Here is an 18,665-nt window from a genome sequence, read left to right as displayed (position 1 = left end):
CTCCACACACACACACACACACACACACACACACACACACACACACACACACACCCCAACCCCATCAGTTCCAGCTATTTCTGGCACTCCTTGATTGGTTGGGCTTGTTAAGCAAAGTCTGGGTTTTTATTCCCCACCGCTGTGTCTCAAATTGCACATTTTCTCTTGCTGTTATTTTTCTTTCCTTCGCCTCTCGCTCTCCGCAACATAGCTCTCGACTAAAGCCGGCTGCGCACTCAGTAATTAAGGAAGTGGCTCGATCTTTTAGCTGAATTACCGACACAGACTTTTGAAGTGACAAAAGAAATCCGAGGGATAAATGAAGGTCTTGGAGAGACACCGAGGCTTTTAGTTTAAAAGTTTGTTTGCCAAAAACCATGATAAACCTTGATGGACGGAGTCCAGAAAGAGCACTTTTATTCAATTTCTCCTGCACGTACTCACTCATGTTGACAGCATATCATTTGAATTCACCTTGCCACCCCGAGTGCTTACCTGTTTATCAAATGCTAAGTGTGTGTGTATATGAAAAGACACACCCCTCTTTAGCGCCTCATTTCCGTCGCATTACCGGTGGAAAGGTCACAAAGTGCCACGTGTGCAATAGCAGTCGGAGCACAGTTTAAATATGTATTTCAGATTTTGAGCAAAAACAGAGGCCGAGCAGCGGAGCGTTCCCAGCTAATGAAGAACCGTCTGGCTGCCATCGAGGCCAACTCTGATTTCATCCGGCCTAATGGGTTCAAATTAGATTTCTGTCCTCAGCGGGACATTCGCTTCTTCGGCAGGTCTGAGAGAAACTTTGTTGGGCGGATGACCTTCTGGTCAACTTTCACGAGGGCATCAGAAATCCATCAATTTGTCTCATTGGATAGTTACCAGAGTTAATAGGTATGGGACTGTTTCAAGTTATCCCCCCCCCAACGCATGAATGAATCATGCACTTCCACGAGGTTTACTTCCTGTAGCGGTCCACAGAGTTCAAAATACTGATGTGATTTTGATGAAACTTGCTTTTACTGGTTGAGTTACAGTCGATTAACGATGTGAATCCACACAAAAACACAAAGACAAGCGACAAGATGGTTTCTTGCGGGTCCGGAAACCCGGGTCACGAAACTCGGGTCACGAAACTCGAGTCTCCTGCGGGAAAAGTCTTGTGTTTGATTTTCCTGTTGTTTTTCCGTGTACCCCCCACTTGCATTTACTGGTTGAGTTACAGTCGGTTAACATTGTGAATCCACACAAAAACACCTGCCCGGTAACACAAAGACAAGCGACAAGATTGTTTCATGCGGGTCACGAAACCCGGGTCACGAAACCAGAGTCTCCTGCGGTAAAAGTCCCGTGTTTGATTGTCCTGTTGTTTTTACGTTTTTGTACTTTACATTTAATTTAACATAATTGTAACCGTGTCCGTGTATCTTTCGTGTACCCCCCACTTGCATTTACTAGTTGAGTTACAGTCGGTTAACATTGTGAATCCACACAAAAACACAAAGACAAGCGACAAGATGGTTTCTTGCGGGTCCGGAAACTCGGGTCACGAAACTCGAGTCTCCTGCGGGAAAAGTCTTGTGTTTGATTTTGCTGTTGTTTTTCCGTGTACCCCCAACTTGCATTTACTAGTTGAGTTACAGTCGGTTAACATTGTGAATCCACACAAAAACACCTGACCGGTAACACAAAGACAAGCGACAAGATTGTTTCATGCGGGTCACGAAACTCGAGTCTCCCGCGGTAAAAGTCCCGTGTTTGAGTGTCCTGTTGTTTTTACGTTTTTGTACTTTACATTTAATTTAACACTATGGTAACCGTGTCCGTGTGTCTTTCGTGTACCCCACCACCTTCCTAAAAACACATCACACAGCAAGAGGGGAGACTTATGCTAATTTTAAGTCCCAGCATTCATCTGTGAGACAATGTGTTGCCATATAAAAAGGTATTTTTTCCATTTTTTTAACCAAATGACACAATTTTTTGTTTAGAAATCCTTCAAAACACCACTAGGCTTTGCTTTATTGTGATTTTCTTTGCAGATTTGGACTCTTTAGGTCCTAATCTAACGGATGCTAAAAGGGTGCCTTGTGTTTCTCCTAAAAAATTAACATTCCTCTCTCGTTTCCGATGAGTTCATGAAGTCAAGGTGGTGGATGACTGCTGTACCGAGTAATGTAATGGTGTAGAAGACAGGCTTGTTGTGAAAGGTGGAGGTTCTTTATATCTATGTTGTTCAACAGGTTACATTTAGGATCAGTCGGCCAGCGACAGGTCGGTCCGGGTGGTCCTGGAGGAGGGCCGTCGGTACGGGAACAGTGGCCGGTAATAACTTCTTACCATTTTAGGAGAAAGGGTGGAAGTCAAGACAATGTGAAGTAGTTTTGTGTGCGAGAGAGAGACAGAAAGAGGCCCTGAGATGCCACTCATTTACATAACACTACAGTCAACAGCAGTAAAAGGGACACTTTTTTGTAATGGTGTGTGTGTGTGTGCGTGTGCGTGTGTGTGTGTGTGGTGGACTCACAGGGAGACCCAGTTGGGGGTCAGGAAATACACACACACACACATTCACAGACAGTAAAAGGCTGGCAAAGGAGTGGAATGTGATGTAAATGGTCGGTCTTTTTATGGTCTTTTTTTTTAACTTGTTTGTTTTTGTTTGTTCCGGTCGAACAGTGAGTGGAGGCCTTTTCACCCCAAACTTTAACCTCCCAGATGTGCGAAGGGAAGCCGGGCAGACTGCTTTCTGCAGCACGGGAATGTGTGCGCAAAGGAGAATGGTCTTTTCTGCCTATTCAAACCCAAAGTGTTTGTTTACCATTGCGTGCTGAGACACTTCCTGGTGTGTCGCAATACGCAGAGACGCTGATTTGAATGGAGAGTTTCTTTCCACTCAGTGTGTGTTTTACCAAACAGATACATGAAAGAACAACCTGCCCTTCAGGGGACACCATGCCGACTTCAACAATAGACTCTGTTTAATATATATTTCAATAGTGAATACCTTTTCTGTATTAAGTGAACAAGAAGCCCCGTTGCTTAAAAGTTCCTTGCAGCGAAATCGCATCGTGAATTAGTTTTTGAGGAAATGTAACTTGTTCTGCAATAACTTTGCTTTTGATGCAACGCAAAAAAGTTTGGCGCGAGTCCACGTCACAAAGAAAGAAGTGGACGGATAAAAAAACACACACACAGGGCTTCATCAGGATGTCCCGTGTGAACCAAAACATTTAAACAAGTAAAAGTGTTGCAAGTTTTTGTTTTTTTTTAAATTTTCTAGTCTATTTAAATCAAACCATGATGTGTTTTACAAAACCCAACTCAGTACGTTGTTCCTTAACCCAAACTCAGTACTTTGTTACGTAAACTTAACGCAGTACTTTGTTCCCTAAACCTAACTTACTACTTGTGTTTCCTAAACCTAACTTAATACTTTGTTCCCTAAACCTAACTCAGTACTTTGTTCCCTAAACCAAATTTAGTACTTTTGTTTCCTAAATCTAACTTAGTACTTGTTTGCCTAAACCCAACTTTGTACTTTGGTGGCTAAACATAACCAAGTACTTTTACTGTGTTTGTGTCTTGCTCTGTTAAATTTCACAATGTTAATGTTGAAGTGTTTGAACTGTAATCCAGTTGAATATAGAGCACGTTTCCCTTAAAATGTGCTATGGGAACGTAATTGTCTCGGAGACGGGGTTGTAGGGTTTAAGCTCTTCTGCAAAGCTACACCCAAACTCAGGATGTCTCGTCAAACGACTAATCACCTCACTGAGTGATCAATTCATCATTTCTGCTCCAGACAATTTAATTATTGACACTCGGGAGACACGACTTGGTTTTGCGGTTGCCAAAGCTTTGTCTTTTGAGTTTCACATGAATATATAAAGAATCAGTGTGTGTGTGTGTGTGTGTGTGCACATCTCGAGATCACTGACAGGATTCTGAATGGCTGCTATTGCATATGGATGTCATCATACCCGCTCGTGCTCGCAGGTAATGATGCCTCCCTCTTCATCTTTGTCTTTGTGTGCGCCGCCGAGTGTCTGTGTGTGTCAGGAAAGTACGGCGGCGGCAGACAAAGTAGCCTTGTTCTACACACACACATGAGGCATATCAAACAGCTTCTGTACACGCCAGCACAAAGGGATTGGAGAAAATCAGTGGGGTGTGTGTGTGTGTGTGTGTGGGGCACAGATAGAAAGTTATAGATTCAAGTAACATTGAGAACTGAATGTCTGTCATTACTTCGTCCTTGGAGAAGCCACTTTGTGTCTCTCTTTCCCTTCACCGGAAAAAAAACCTGCAGTGTACCGACACATCGGTTCGCTATACGATACGAGGTCCAGATATCACGGGGCAAAAAAGTAGTCCAGCCTAAATGAACATACAGGATATATAAGAACAACAAAAACTAGGTTTTGAGAGGTCGATCAATTGAGTTTTTAAAAAAATGAGTTGACCTGTCTATCTGCCTACCTGTCTATCTGTCTCTCCACCAACTGTCTGAGCGCATGACCTCCAGTTGATGGCTGCATATAGAGCCTACCAGCTGTCCACTTGGCGGATTGATTAATAAACTGGAAGAGTAAACTGCCCCTCAGCTCCGCTACGCAGTGGAGAGAAAAAAGAAGAAGCGAGAACAGCTTGAGGAATTTAAATTGCTGCAAGTTTACTGCGAAGATAGTGGAGGGAGGGAGGAGAAAAAGAAAACAAAACAATGGGTTTTGGATTACCAGGAAATTGGGTGGGATCGGTGGAAGATGGAGAGCTCAATAATAGCCGAAAATTCGTGTACTCCAAGAAATACTACAAGTCCCAGTGAATCAAATCTCCCTCTGCTCTGCTCATACACATGCATACCCCTCAGACGTACATTTATCTCATCTGAATTTACAGTTTTTACAGCACTTTTTTTCTGTTTCTTTCAGGCATTTCTTGGGGTTTGGCTTATTAAACTATAACCAAAACATTATGCTGACTTTAAATGAAAAAAATGAAACCCCACAGGAGTCGTAATCGTACCCAAACTAAGTTATTTGCTTGGCTTATCTTTACTCTTACAGCTTGAAATTTAATTGTGGTGATGTTTTTCTTTTTTAGCCATAATGCCACACAAGGTTTCAACAGATCGGGTCATCAAATATAACAATAGGATAACACCGAATAAATTCATCACATATCATTATTTACATAATTTATTAAATTTACATTTTAAAGGCACTAGCATATCAGATACATACCCGTGTTTTACATTTAAAAAAAATCCAGAACAATTTCAGCTCTCTATATCATGAGGCACGATTGTCATAAGGCAAAAGTGTAAAGAGAAAATATGTCTCGAAAGCGGAAAAATGTCATCTTGATTTTGGAAAATCTTCATATTTCTCGTGAAAACACAATTTAACTCATGTGGTCGAACGTTTTTGGTGCTTGAAATTGGTTTAACCAAAGATCTTAGGTTCCCAAAAGCCGTGGAATATATGAATAACATGGTAGCGCCTCAAAGTCCTCGCTGCCTAACTCACTTAAATTAGCAAGGCTGACACAAATAAATCAAAGCTTTAATCTCCCGCTGTACACCTTGAAGATTCCTGAACACGTCTCACCGCTTTGAGCCGCCGTTAGATTGGTTTGACCTCTGGTCGTGTTTCTAATCAACCTCCCAACACTTCACCCTCAATCGATCGCTGGAAAGGGGCTTCATTTAAAAAATAAATAAAGGCTGTAGATCCACACGAGATCCTCTTTAACCCCGTTGGCTTCTTCTTCTTCTTCTTCTTCTTCTTCTTCTTCTTCTTCTTCTTCTTCTTCAGATTATTCAGACTGCAGCCGGCTAATGTCGCCACAATCAAAAGCACAAAAGGACCTCTGAGATTCAGTTTTACGGGACACGGAAAATAGGTTAGCTAGTAAATGTGTGTGTTCGTGTGTGTGTGTGTGTGTGTGTTTGCGGGGGTGGACAGGTGTTTACCCTCCCAGTGTGTTCTGTCCCGTTTGAGCCTCTCTGTGCTCGTCTTCGGCCCGGGACGCCTCGGCCCCCTCGCCTCTCTCGGTCTCACCCCGCCGCCGGATCCCCCCGAGGCCATTTTGGAGAGGATCTGTGACGGACCGGCTCCGCTGTGCGTGTGCATGTATCGCGGCTGTAGATGTACGGTATAGTGACGACAAACAGATGGGTTATTCATCAGCCTCCATCTCTTTCTCTTCCCCCCCCCTATTTATCTTTAAATCTGGGCTAAATGATGCATCTGAATAATGGCAGATAAAAGACAATCCTAAGCTACTTCACTGCTAAGCTCTTTTATTTATTTATTTTTTTCCCGCTCCGTCTTACGTGACTTTTCTGCTCTCGTGGGTCGTAGCTTGTGCACAGCAGCTCTGTCCACTATGGGTTGCTTAAAGCGTCGACCATCAGTGAATTAAAGTCATTCTGGATAACGCAACCAAATAAAGTTAAATTAATTACAGGTGTTGTTAGTCCATATGTGAAATTCACTTATTGCGGACTCATTTGGGAGTTCGTGTTTTGCTCGTGTACAGACAGGAATCACAGCGTGTACTCTCTGTTGAACTAACACATACGCACACGCACACGCACACACACACGCACACACAATCACAAACACAGATGTCTTTGCAAATATGTCAAATCCCCTCGACTCCAACCATTCGGAGATCCATTTACCAACTTGAAGATTACAGCAATGCGCACATTCTCAAACACACACACACACACACACACACACACACACGCCACAAATTCAAAAACACACAGGCACATACATGCTACACGGCTGCCACTGTGCCATTATTATTTTTATTTTTTCTGAAGTGGCTTTTCAATTCCGTGGCTGATGCTTGAGGGAATGTGCCCGTGTGTGTGTGTGTGTGTGTGTGTGTGTGTGTGTGTGTGTGTGTGTGTGTGCGTGATGGGCGGTGGGAGTGCCTGAGGAAGATTGTGACATAAACCATTTATAGTGTCACCCTAGTGTTTGAGTGCCGGCTCGTGTGTGCCGGCTTGTGTGTGTGTGTGTGTGTGTGTGTGTTTGTGTGTGTGTGACTGTTGACATCATACTCGGTCCAGGCTAGTTTGGTGCAGGGCACATACAATGATGAGAAAATTAAATAACAGGAGAGAGGAAAGGGGAGGAATAGGGGGTTTCCTTTAGCTAAAGCTTAATCAATGTCACAAAAAAAAAGAGAAAAGGACCAGAATTACCCATCAGCGACAATACTTAATGACAAAAACCACCACTGTGCATTTTTCACACTCAAACAGCTAATGAGCTGAATCAGCGACCGGGCGGCTTTAAATTTTAAAAACGTGCCCACTGATTCACACAGACGGGCCCGAACGCCCGCTGTGTCTCCGCACGGGGCCCCCGTGGCAAAACAGTGCAAACATGCGGGAGCGGGGCAGAAATAAAAAGGGAAGGGCACAAACTGATTGAGGGGAAATGGATTCAACTTTGCTCGCACAGCCCCAATCTGTGGCTCCTTGGGCCGGGAAGTGTTTAAACTTTCAGCCCACTGGCTGCCACTGCCGCAGCCGCTGCCACTGCCGCAGCCGCTGCCACTGCCGCTGCCACTGCTGCCACTGCCGCTGCCGCCTGCCCGGCCGCTGCCGCAGTCATTACTTGGGTAATTGGGAGCAATGAAAGTACACTCTGAAATCTGAATGACTGAAAGTAAAACGTATAAAGGCATAACAGATATGGGGGATTAAAATAAAATAAATAGCAAAGTGGCCGATGACACGATTGTAAGTCAACAACAACAAAAGCCGTTTCTAAACAAGGCAAAGTGACTCCGGGATTCTCATCCGCTGGGTTTTTCTCCGCTCCGGCATCAGTCGGGAGTCTAATTGATGACGGCGACCCTTATTTTCTAACGGCAGACTCTCCATTGATCCGGTGACTGCTCAGCTCTCTCCGAGTGATTCTCCGAGTCATTACTGCCAAGAAGATGGCCACTTCTGTCTGTGGCCTCGGAAAAAAAACACCACCAGCAGCGCTTAGTTAATCAGGCTATAGGACTGGCAGGTTGGTCTCTACGTCTGGATTTAAAAGCCAAGTGGCGATTTGACCCGAAAGCCAATTTCGACAGTTAACTCCTTATCTTCTTACACAACATCACATATATTAGTTTTTTGCCGTGGGCTCCAGGGAGTAATAGATTAACAAAGGGATGACATATTTGGTAGTGGCTAGCACCGTCGCCTCACAGCAAGAGGGTCACGGGTTCGGATCCCGGTCCGGGCAATCCTTCTGTGTGGAGTATGCACGTTCTCCCCGTTTGCACCGTGGGTTCCTCTTCGGGTTCTCCGGCTTTCTCCCAAAACATGCAGCTCAGGTCCATTGGTCTCTAAATGGCTCGTATTTGTCTTTATATGAGCACTGGCGACCTGTCCAGGGTGAACCTGTCAACTGGGATCGGTTTGGATAAACATGTTCCTCTTTTTTGAGACTTTGACGCCGCGTACCAATAAGTCTCTTCGACCCCGACCATTCAGCGATTCAGGATAATGGAATGGACCCATTTTCCTCTTTTGGTAGACTTTGACATCACGTACCAATGAAACAAAAGCAACAACAAAAAAGGCGAGAAGTGTCGCATCGCAGGAGCTGAACTGCATTGATTCTCCGGTGTTGTCTGCCATACACAGTAATGAAGAATAACCTATTATTCCCCCGCCCCCTCCACACACACTCTACCCACCAACAGACACACGCGCTTTTCCCCATATTATACCGCACACCAGCGAACACACAAACTCCACCGGCGGGCAGCCGCACATGTTCTGCTGCGTTACCTTGAAATCAATTCCATGTTATAGGTTACAGTGTGTCCTCAAGCAGAGGTCGTAACCTCTGGCTGCTGACTGTGTCTCCTTTCCCAAATTAAAAAGACTGCATCACATTACACACACACACACACACACACACACACCACATTGTATTACCTGCATAAGGCAAAGCTATAGCAGCTCGGGTAAAGAAAGAAACTCAATAGGCTTTTAACATTCGTTTGGCCCGGACGGCGGGGCTGACTTAAGCTATAGAGCAACTATCTGATGGCACATGCAGAAAGGCGAGAGAGGGAGAGGCAACGGAGATGGATGGAGGCTGACTTTACATTACGACCCTCTGATAGCAGCAACGAGGGGGTGAGAGAGAGAGATGTGGAGGCGGGCAGAGACGTACAGGGAAAGGAGGGCTGAGGGCTAAATATAAAACCGTTTCAGAGACCTGCAAACGGATAGTTGTGTTGGGACGGTGTGTGTGGATCAATTCAGCGTGCACTCACACAGCCAATAAAAGTAACGGTGAATGGTCCAACGAGGTACATTTGTTTCAAGGTTTCCAGTGTTGTAAACCCAGTAAACTGGGGGTTTTCTGAGATGTCGATGGCCGCAGCGCCGGGCCGGACCAACACGCGGTTTCACCGCCTGACACATTATTAGACGCCGTGATTGGTTTGGCTTTTTGGCGCCTCGTAGTTTTTTTTTTTACATGCTTCTCTCTGGCGTATGGTCTGGCAGTGGCGTCAGGTCACGTGGCAAATCATTTCTGCGTTTGAGAACGTGTCAGGTAAAGGTAGAGGGGAGATTGAGAGTAATCAAGAGGGATAAATTGTCACGTTTGAAGCCCCGAATCCACCTTCGACCAGCACCATCAACTCAAGCAGCGGCTGGACGGTAAAACAAACATCCTGCTATTTAATGCTCTCTGGTTTCTACTCCTGCTCCAGATTAGGGCTGAACATAACTCAAAAATAGCAGTGTGTGTGTGTGTGTGTGTGTGTGTGTGTGTAGTTTAGTATCAGACCCAATCTATATCAGCCTTCCTTCAAGTAGAAAATCAGAAGAGAGGAGATTAAAGGGGGGCGGTGGCAGGCAATGCCACAAACTCAGAGTATTAAACTGCTTTGCATTGCCTCTATTTTACTGTGTGTGTGTGTGTGTGTGTGTGTGTGTGAGGTGGAAGACAGGATTTGTGTGTCTTTGAAGTGAAACACATTCGTCACATTTCCAGCATGGACCGGGTCTTGTCGACTGTGGCTCAGCGGTTAGCACGCCCGTCTTTCAATCAGAGGATCGGTGGTTCGAGCCCCGGCTCAGCTAGTCCCCGTCGTTGCTGTGTCTAGTCTACTGTGTATAGAGCAAAAATGTAAGTCGCTTTGGATAAAAGCGTCAGCTAAATGTAATGTTTGGAAAGCGGCTCACCACTTCGCCTCCTTTCATGCTACGCGTGTGTTGCTGTTTTCGTGACCACAGTTTGATTCTGCTCGCCAGTACAGGTTCATGGTCAGCTAACGTCATTTTTTTTCCTTCTCAGTCAGGATAAAGGTGTCAACTGTGTGCTAAAATCTGAAAGAAAAACACAAAAAACACAGAAAAAACGACGCCAGCCTGCATTGAAAAATGACTTTATTTTGTGCGGCGTCAAAAAAAGGGTGCAAAGGGTCGTGCGTTGATAAGAGCTCATGTCTCTTAGCTTATAGCTTTCCATGACTCAGGCATATGGTGATTTCTTTTTTTTTCTTTTTTTTTGCTGAGTCATCATTGCGCCGGGTGCGTTTAGCGGATCTCAAAATAAACGGCTGAGACGCCGCGAGCTCAGACACCCGACCAGATGTACGGTAACTTTCAGGCGTCTTATTGAGTCTGCGCGTCCTCTCGGCGCACAGCAGAGATCCAGCAGCTCTCCCTCTCCTCCTCTTCTTCTCTCTCTCTCTCTCCTCCTCTCCCCAGATGCCTTTTAGAGTTGTCATTGGAGAGTGACCTGTATTATCTCTCTCTCTCACTCTCTTTCTCACTCTCTCTCTCTCCCTCCGTCTGAATGGAGATTTAGATAAGAGAGTCTGAGCTGCGAGAGAGCAGCGGCTGAATACCAAGAGACGGACGCCAAAAAAAAAAAAAAAAAAAAAAGACAGAGCGGGAGGCCAGCGAGTCGAGGCCAGACCCACTGAGCCTCCTGCGACCTCGTTTCAGACTCGTACCATCGTCGTCTCTCTCCTCCGAGGACGACCACACAAATACCAGCAGGACACCTGATATTCGTGGCGGAGTCACTTTAACGTCTCTGCATGAGTCCGCTTCATGTTAGCGACGGCGGATCAGATGTGGCTGCAAACACAACTGCGCCATTGGAAGTAATTGGAGAAGCAATAATACACAAATGCAGTATTTTGAGATTGCGTAATGAAGTAAAGGGGAGTTTATAGTTTAATAAAGTGAATTGCAACTTCATAGTCTGCAGTATGTGTGTGTGTTGGGAGCTGTTTCTATGTGCATGATTCTGCATATGACACACACACACACACGCTGTCCACCGTTTGAAATGTCCCCGAGGTGATCGATGAGGTGCTGATGGAAATGTCATCTAGTGCTAATACATGTATCATCGCTCACCCAGCCTCATGAATTCCTTTCTTTCTTTTTTTTTTTTTTTTTTTTAGCGGGTTTTCAATCATTTTTTGCTCTTTTACCACGAAGCCTTCTTGAATGCGGTGATTCATAGGACTGCCAGCGGTTCTCTCTCTCTCTCTCTCTCTCTCTCTCTCTCTCTCTCTCTCTCTCTCTCGAGGAGGCGGAGCGTCCAGCGCTCTGACCGGACTCGCTAATTAGGCCCGGGCACGAGACAGCGACGGCCTTTGTTGAAGGCGGTAAATAAAAAAAAGAGCACGGGAGAGACCCGGGAGCTCCAATCAGTGATCAGCGCAAAGACAACGAAGTTTGAACGTGAGGATTAACACGAACTATAACGGCTTCGTCAACGTGTCCTTGTGCTAAACTATTCGTATGAGGTCACCTTTTCAAAATAAACTTCCTGTCTTCACAGGAAACGACTCGGTGAGGTTAGGAAAATGTCTCCTGGAAAAAAGACCTTTTAGTTATTTTTCTCGGCTTTTTTTGACACCGTCCCAAGTACATACATGACGCTTTAATGGCATGAAATATCTGTTAGTCAGACCCAGGAGTCGAGCATGGACTTGTGAACTGTTAACATTTTAGATTCATAGTCAGACACTTCAAAAGATTTCACAGTCGTAACGCTTTTCATGTTCATATTGTCAAGGTGACTCCACTGGCTGTTGTTTTTTAAAATCCCAAGATACAGTAGTGAGAGTATCGTTATTTATTAATGTGTGCGCGTGCATCTTTGTGTGTGTGTGTGTGTGTGTGAGCTGCTATATGAGTAAGAGAGTGTGTCATACGACAACAAACCATCCAAATTAAAAGGCACCGACAAGTGAGGCGAGTCATAGCTGAGTGTGTGCAGCCATGAGGTGCTGAATATGTAAAAAGCATATTTTATTCTCTCTCCTTCCTCCTCCTCTTCCTCTCCCTCCATCATCCATCTCTCCGACCCTCCCCGTCACTTAAGGGACTCCTGCTCGTTTCTCTCTGTCTCTCCTAAGTCAACACGTCAACAACAACATATCGGTTCTCCTCGCTCGCGCCGTTGAGTTAGCGCACGCCGCCGTTATCCGCGCGTGGAAGCGCGGAGGTCGTCGTGCCAGTGCTGTGTTTTTTTTTATGTTGGGTTTATGATGAGTCTGTGGGCACATTGGGGTTCTTGTTATGTCTGCAGTGTGTGTGTGTGTGTGTGTGTGTGTGTGTGTGTGTGTGTGTGTGTGTGTCTAGGAGGCTGCGTAGTAAAGCGGCTGCCTCGCAGCTCCAGATGTCGCACTTTTATGTCCTTTTTTTTTTTTAATACCCTGCCATCCCCTATGGCGCAGACAGTCTCCCCTTGCTTGTTATACAGCAGGTTACGTTAGCATACATGCGGCTACAGCAGTAGCCAAAGAGAGCTTCGGTCTTATGAGCTGTTGCTTTATTTCTCTTCATCCTAAAATGAGGAGTTTGAGTCTTTAGTTTGTGTATTAACGAACAGGTTTTACTGATACATGTTCATGTACTCCAAGAACACGTCATAATGTTATAATCTCATTTTACGGAAGTACGCGATAGCTTCGATTACGTTGGCGCCGTTTTACGTTAGCGCCGTTTTACGTTGGCGCTGTTTTATGTTAGCTCCGTTAACATTAGCTCTGTTTGACATTAGCTCTGTTTTACGTTAGCTCTGTTTTACGTTAGCTCCGTTTACGTTAGATAGAAGAACGTTATTCCCACGTTTTAAACCCTTAAGACGATGTAGATCAGCTGGTTTATCGAACAAAAACGAGCAATTTTCAACCCTGATTCGATTTGCTCAGTCAAAAGGAAGCGGAGTCATCGGCACGATCAGCATTTATTGGATTTGATTTAGGTGGACTCAAAACTAAAAGCGCATATTTGCAATTATGTGCTTCGTTTTCTAAAATATGAACTTATATAAACTGCATCCTCAAGACTGGAGTGCAGTCAGAAGCTTAAAGTCTCGTCGCTAACGTGTATCTCATGAAGTCATTTGTCTTCACAAGCTTTTAAGTACTTATTTCCATATGAAAAAGGGAACATGAAGACTTTTCCACGGTGGAGACGGGAAGTTATCGCCGCCGACTCGAGATGGAGAAAAGAAATCACACCGACTTCCATCTCTCAGACTCTAACCACACAGAGTTATTTCAGAGCCTCTGACAGAAGCCCGGCATGTATTTTCAGAGGAGGAAGTGGAAAGATACTCGGCTGTCTAGAGCAAGTGTTGTAGGAGTAGCGGCACTATTGTGGGAGCAGGACGTCTGAGCTCAAAGATAGAAAAGAATAGGCCTGTACTTACCAGCCAATCCTCTGTAAAGTAACTGCCGGCCACTTGCACCTGCTTCTCCTGTGCAGCATTTTATTTTAGACTCAGCAATGAGTCAGAAAGGAGGAGGCGGGGGAGGAAGAGGAGGAGGAGGAGGAGGAGGAGGAGGACGAGGATGCTACTGCCTGAAGATAAACTATATGAAAGGAACTGTGCGCCAAAAATAAGTTAAAAGAGTGCAGATAAAGAAGAGTCACATATAGGGAAATAAATACACTGGTGCCAGATTTAGACAGGTCTTGTAAAATTGCTGACCCCAAAGGTGCCTTTTTGTTTTTGCTCGGCAATGTGACATCATGCAGGGGAGTTGCAGGTACGGATGCTTTTCAGCAGCTTGTGCACACTCATACGATGACATGTGCCCCCCGTGCATGTGTTTGTGTGTGGCTGTGTGTGTGTGTGTGTGTTTGTCCGAGTGCCCGTGCACCTGTGAGTGCATACTGGCGCATGAATAACACTGACACAGCTGGGATCCACCAGTCCCCGCCAGCCAATACATGCATGTATGTGTGTGTTTGTGTGTCTGTGTGTGTGTGTGTGTGCGAATGCCAGCTGCACCCGCTGTGCTGATCCTGAAAGCCGCTATCACATTCTGCTTGCATCATTTCACCGCAGTCGCACTGAGAGCATCAAACCCACGAACACATGCTCACTGTTACGAGCTCACATTCACTTTCTCCCAAAAAAAAAAAAAAACTCATTCAGATGTATTATGATTACATGTCAGGCTTTTTTTGTGTGTGCTCTCAACCGTGTGATTTACAGATTTGACGTTGTAAAAGCACATTGCACAGCTCCTTCTGTTAAAAAGGAGCCACACAAAGTGCCGGAGAACAACTTTTGAATGACAAACGCCTCCAAATAATCGTCCGTTATTCTCAAGAATGTCTGCAGAGGTCAAAATGCTTCTTTATTAAACTGTGAAAAGACTTCAGGGCCCTCGGACGCAGCCGAGTTTCCCCCCTTTAAAAGGTCAACTTGTTGTCCGGCCTGATAAAGACAGTGAGCGGTAGCTGTGTGATGAGCCTCAGACTTTATCTCCACCCCACGGACAAGTGGTGGTGCATGTAAAAGGAGCAGCCTTGTGCAAAAAATGACATCACGTCCTCGTTGTAAACTGGGAAGGGGTCGGGATTTTTTTTTGCAGGATTCCCTTTGTGAGCGACACGAGGCTGTTGCTGTTGTATTAATGTTGGATGTTGGATTTTTTGGGGGGTCTTTTGGGGAAGAACCAGAACCAGGACCGCTCGGGTTTAGACAGTCAGACCCCCGCTGCTGTTAAATTAGAGGTTTTCCAAAGCGACCCTGGTGCTCAGAAGCAATACCCGCAAAAATGAACTTTAAAACAAAGGGATTCATGACTTTGTTACTTAACCCAAAACTGTCACAAGCGATCGTTTGCAGCCACGACCGGACAAACTGTGAGAAACGTCGATTCAGGACGAGCCTTCGCTCCGGCTTTAGCGGCCGTGTCGAGATTCCAATTGGCTTCTATCATGGAATAAATCCCAGCATCTTGATTTAGAAACTGGATGAAACATCAGATTTTAATCCCAGAGAGAGAGAGAGGGAGAGAGAGTGTAATGTGTTTGGATAGAGCTCAGATAGAGGACTGTAATCAGAATAATTATTCTGGTCAGAATCCAGCTTCAGGCCTTTTAGCTAATGACACTCGCAACACCAATGGCCGCATTTCAAGCTGTCTATTTACACACACACGGGATGTGCATGCAAATATTGCGTGTGTGTGTGTGTGTGTGTGTGCAGCTGCAGCCACAGCTTCAATCTGCACAGCTCGGGCCTCATAACAGCTTCAACATGTTCGCATCTCGATTGTTATTTATCGGTTCTCGGCTTTGCAGAATTCATCAAAAAATATAGATCAATACGCCAACGTTACAGCACCTTCTGGACGCGGCTGTGCGCACGCAGCGCGGCGCGTGTATGTTGTTGTGGCGCCGATCAATAGGCCGCTATTTATCGCGTGTGTCTCACGCGAGAAATTATTCAGACGGCGCCTAAGAGTATCGACGCCGTTATCTTAGGGACCCCTCGCGTGACGAGCTGCCATTTTCTGGTTGGAATGAGCTCCGTCGCCTCTGCATTCAAAACACAGCGGGTTTTAGTGGCGTTATGCTAGCAGCGTTATGCTAATAGCGCTAGCAAGGTTTTGAAGAAGGAGCTTCAGTGAGTACCCGGATAAAAACTAACAATTCATCCACGAGCGCCATCGTCTCTGCATGTAAAGCACAGCGGGTTTTACCAGCGTTGTGCTAATAGCGATAGCATAGCGCTTATCGCCACACGATGACGATTAGCGCCAGGCTTCGAAGCGGCATGCAGCATTTTTGAAGAAGGAGAAATAAGCGGCGGCGCTGCTGCAGTGAGAACTCGGATAAAAACTAAGACTCCATCTCTTCTTCTTTACAAGGAAGAGAAGAAGTCCTCGCTCTCTGAATAGAAAGCGGGCCGATCCGCGGCTAACGATAGCATGACGGTGATGACTGGTGTTGTATGAGGGCGGCGGGCTGCTGAGTTATGCGGCGATGTTGATGCCGTTGTAAATTTGATTGCCACTTTCTTGTATCGCAAACAAGTTTAATCCATCCTTCATGTTAATTGGTTATTTTAGGGGGAAAAGAAGATGAGAAAAACTCTGCGTTGCCAAAATCCTTCTTGATTTACAGACGAGCTGTGTTGCATTATTAAAAAGCTTTCGTTCTTTTTTTTTTTTCTTCTGGTGAGTCTCAGCAATTTATAAAGGATTTTTTTTTCCCAATGTGTTTATGGAATAGAACAAAATGCATCCACCAACATAATATCCACGCACAAGCACGACATCGTGTGTAACGAGTGATATGATAAAGTTGCGTTGGAGATGAAAGCGACACTTTTCAAAAGAACCGATGACTCAGAGAGTTTGCGGTTGTAAAAGTGTAAAAAAGGAAAAAATGTCTTCTCGTCTTCAGCTCCTTCTCAAACATGGAGGTTCCTTACTGCGGCCGTGTGATCTCTCGCTCCACATCTGTAAAAGACGTGGATAAAAGAGACGCGGCGCGGGGGGGTGGAACGCAGTTTTCTGGCCTTTTTGATATTCAGGCACGTTAGGAAACATCTCCCTCACAGTTCCAACCCCCTCACAAATTACAAGATGAAAAAAAAGACTTTTAGACTTTTAGAGCAACCGTATGATGTCAGACTGCTCTCTTTTTTGATCTTTTCTTTCCACGCTTCACCCGTTGAAGGCTCGTGCAAATCCAAAATGGTAATTTCTTCAGTGCTTAACGAGTGTCCCGCTCATGCGCCCTGCATATGTAATAACGCTGTAGTTACGCTGTAGTAACGCTGTAGTAACGCTGTAGTTACGCTGTAGTTACGCTGTAGTAACGCTGTAGTAATGCTGTAGTAATGCTGTAGTTACGCTGTAGTAATGCTGTAGTTACGCTATAGTTACGCTGTAGTTACGCTGTAGTAATAGTGTAGTTACGCTGTAGTAATGCTGTAGTTACGCTGTAGTAATAGTGTAGTTACACCGTAGTAATGCTGTAGTGATACTGTAGTTACGCTGTAGTAATAGTGTAGTTACACTGTAGTAATGCTGTAGTTACACTGTAGTAATGCTGTAGTTACGCTGTAGTAATACTGTAGTTACACTGTAGTAATACTTTAGTAACGCTGTAGTAACACTACAATGCAGGGGAAACAAAAAAAGCAGGATGTCCTTAAGAACCACCGCGAACAAATCACAAAAAATGTGTCTCAAAAGTTTTTTTGTCATCAGCTGTTTTTTTTCACAACGAGTGATTTCAAAAGCAATGCAGGGACGGTGGGAGGAGAGGATGGACGGCATGGAAGAAAGATCATTTTCAGTAAAGGATGTTGTGCAAATGCAACACTTTTTTTGGAGTTGAGGCATAACTCATTTTCTCTCTCGTGAAGCGGCGCCTCATTGGTGACGTTTTCTACTGGCGCAGTCGGCGTCAAATACGTCAAAAAACAACTCTGTTCCCCAACGTAACGTCTCTAAAGACAGTCGATCGATGAGATGTTCTGTTGCCGCGTGTCAACCGTAATGAATCGGGACAACGGCATGCAAAAAAAAAGAAAAGAAGAAGCTGAACTCGTTTTCCCCCGTGCGGTCCGTCCTCTCCGGCCGGCGGAAAGGCTTAACTCGCCGCGGGGCCGGCTGTACTGTACATCCAGGAAGCGTCTCGGTGAATTCAAAGTCAACGCATGAATTATGCATATTTTGTATTCATATTTTACTCACTCCACTCGACTCTTTACTACGTCGCGGGAGAGTGGAAGGCGAAAATAAAGTTGGGGATGGCAACATGGGAAATGCTGGGAAAAATCTGAACAGACTCTTTGAGGACGTGGCTATGACTTGGAAGTTAGTTGCAGAGAGAGCGAGGCGGATTATGAAGACTATCTGACAGCTTCACACCCATTTAGAGGTTAAAAGACGTTTGTTTCAATCTGCATGTACGATGTTTAGTCTCTTGAAGCTCATTCTACATCTACAAGCCACGAGGGGTGAGAATCAGAGGTCCCACGATACAATATTGTCACGATACTTAAGTCCCGGTACGATATTATCGCGATACATTGGGTATCGCGATATAATGCGATTCATTACATTTTTTTTCAACCCCAAAATTGTCCCCAAAGGAAAACTTAGGTAACAAAAAATACATTGATTTTATTATTCCAGGACCAAAAACGTTTGGATTTGATTAAATAAAAGATCGATACTCTGCTTCCGTGTCTCGATACAATATCGTCGCACAAAATATCGCGATACTATGCCGTATCGATTTCTACCCCTCACCCTTACAAGCCACATATGTTTTCTTTTACCTTCACTCATGTCCCATTCATGAATATTCTGACGCATTTAATTACGCCGTC

The 18,665-nt window shown here is 45.0% G+C and overlaps 1 protein-coding gene across 1 annotated transcript in view; it reads left to right on the top strand.

The window, feature by feature from the left end:
- The window catches only part of cdh11 (cadherin 11, type 2, OB-cadherin (osteoblast)), an 83,713-nt gene that overhangs the window by 18,815 nt on the left and 46,233 nt on the right, over positions 1–18,665 (top strand). The window lies entirely within an intron of this gene.

Source organism: Clinocottus analis, unplaced genomic scaffold, assembly GCF_023055335.1.
Source record: "Clinocottus analis isolate CAN_PGR_092001 unplaced genomic scaffold, fCliAna1.0.p SCAF_8, whole genome shotgun sequence".
Taxonomy (NCBI): Eukaryota; Metazoa; Chordata; class Actinopteri; order Perciformes; family Cottidae; genus Clinocottus; species Clinocottus analis.
Note: the sequence above shows the minus strand (reverse complement) of the source record. Positions and strands in the feature narration are given on the sequence as shown.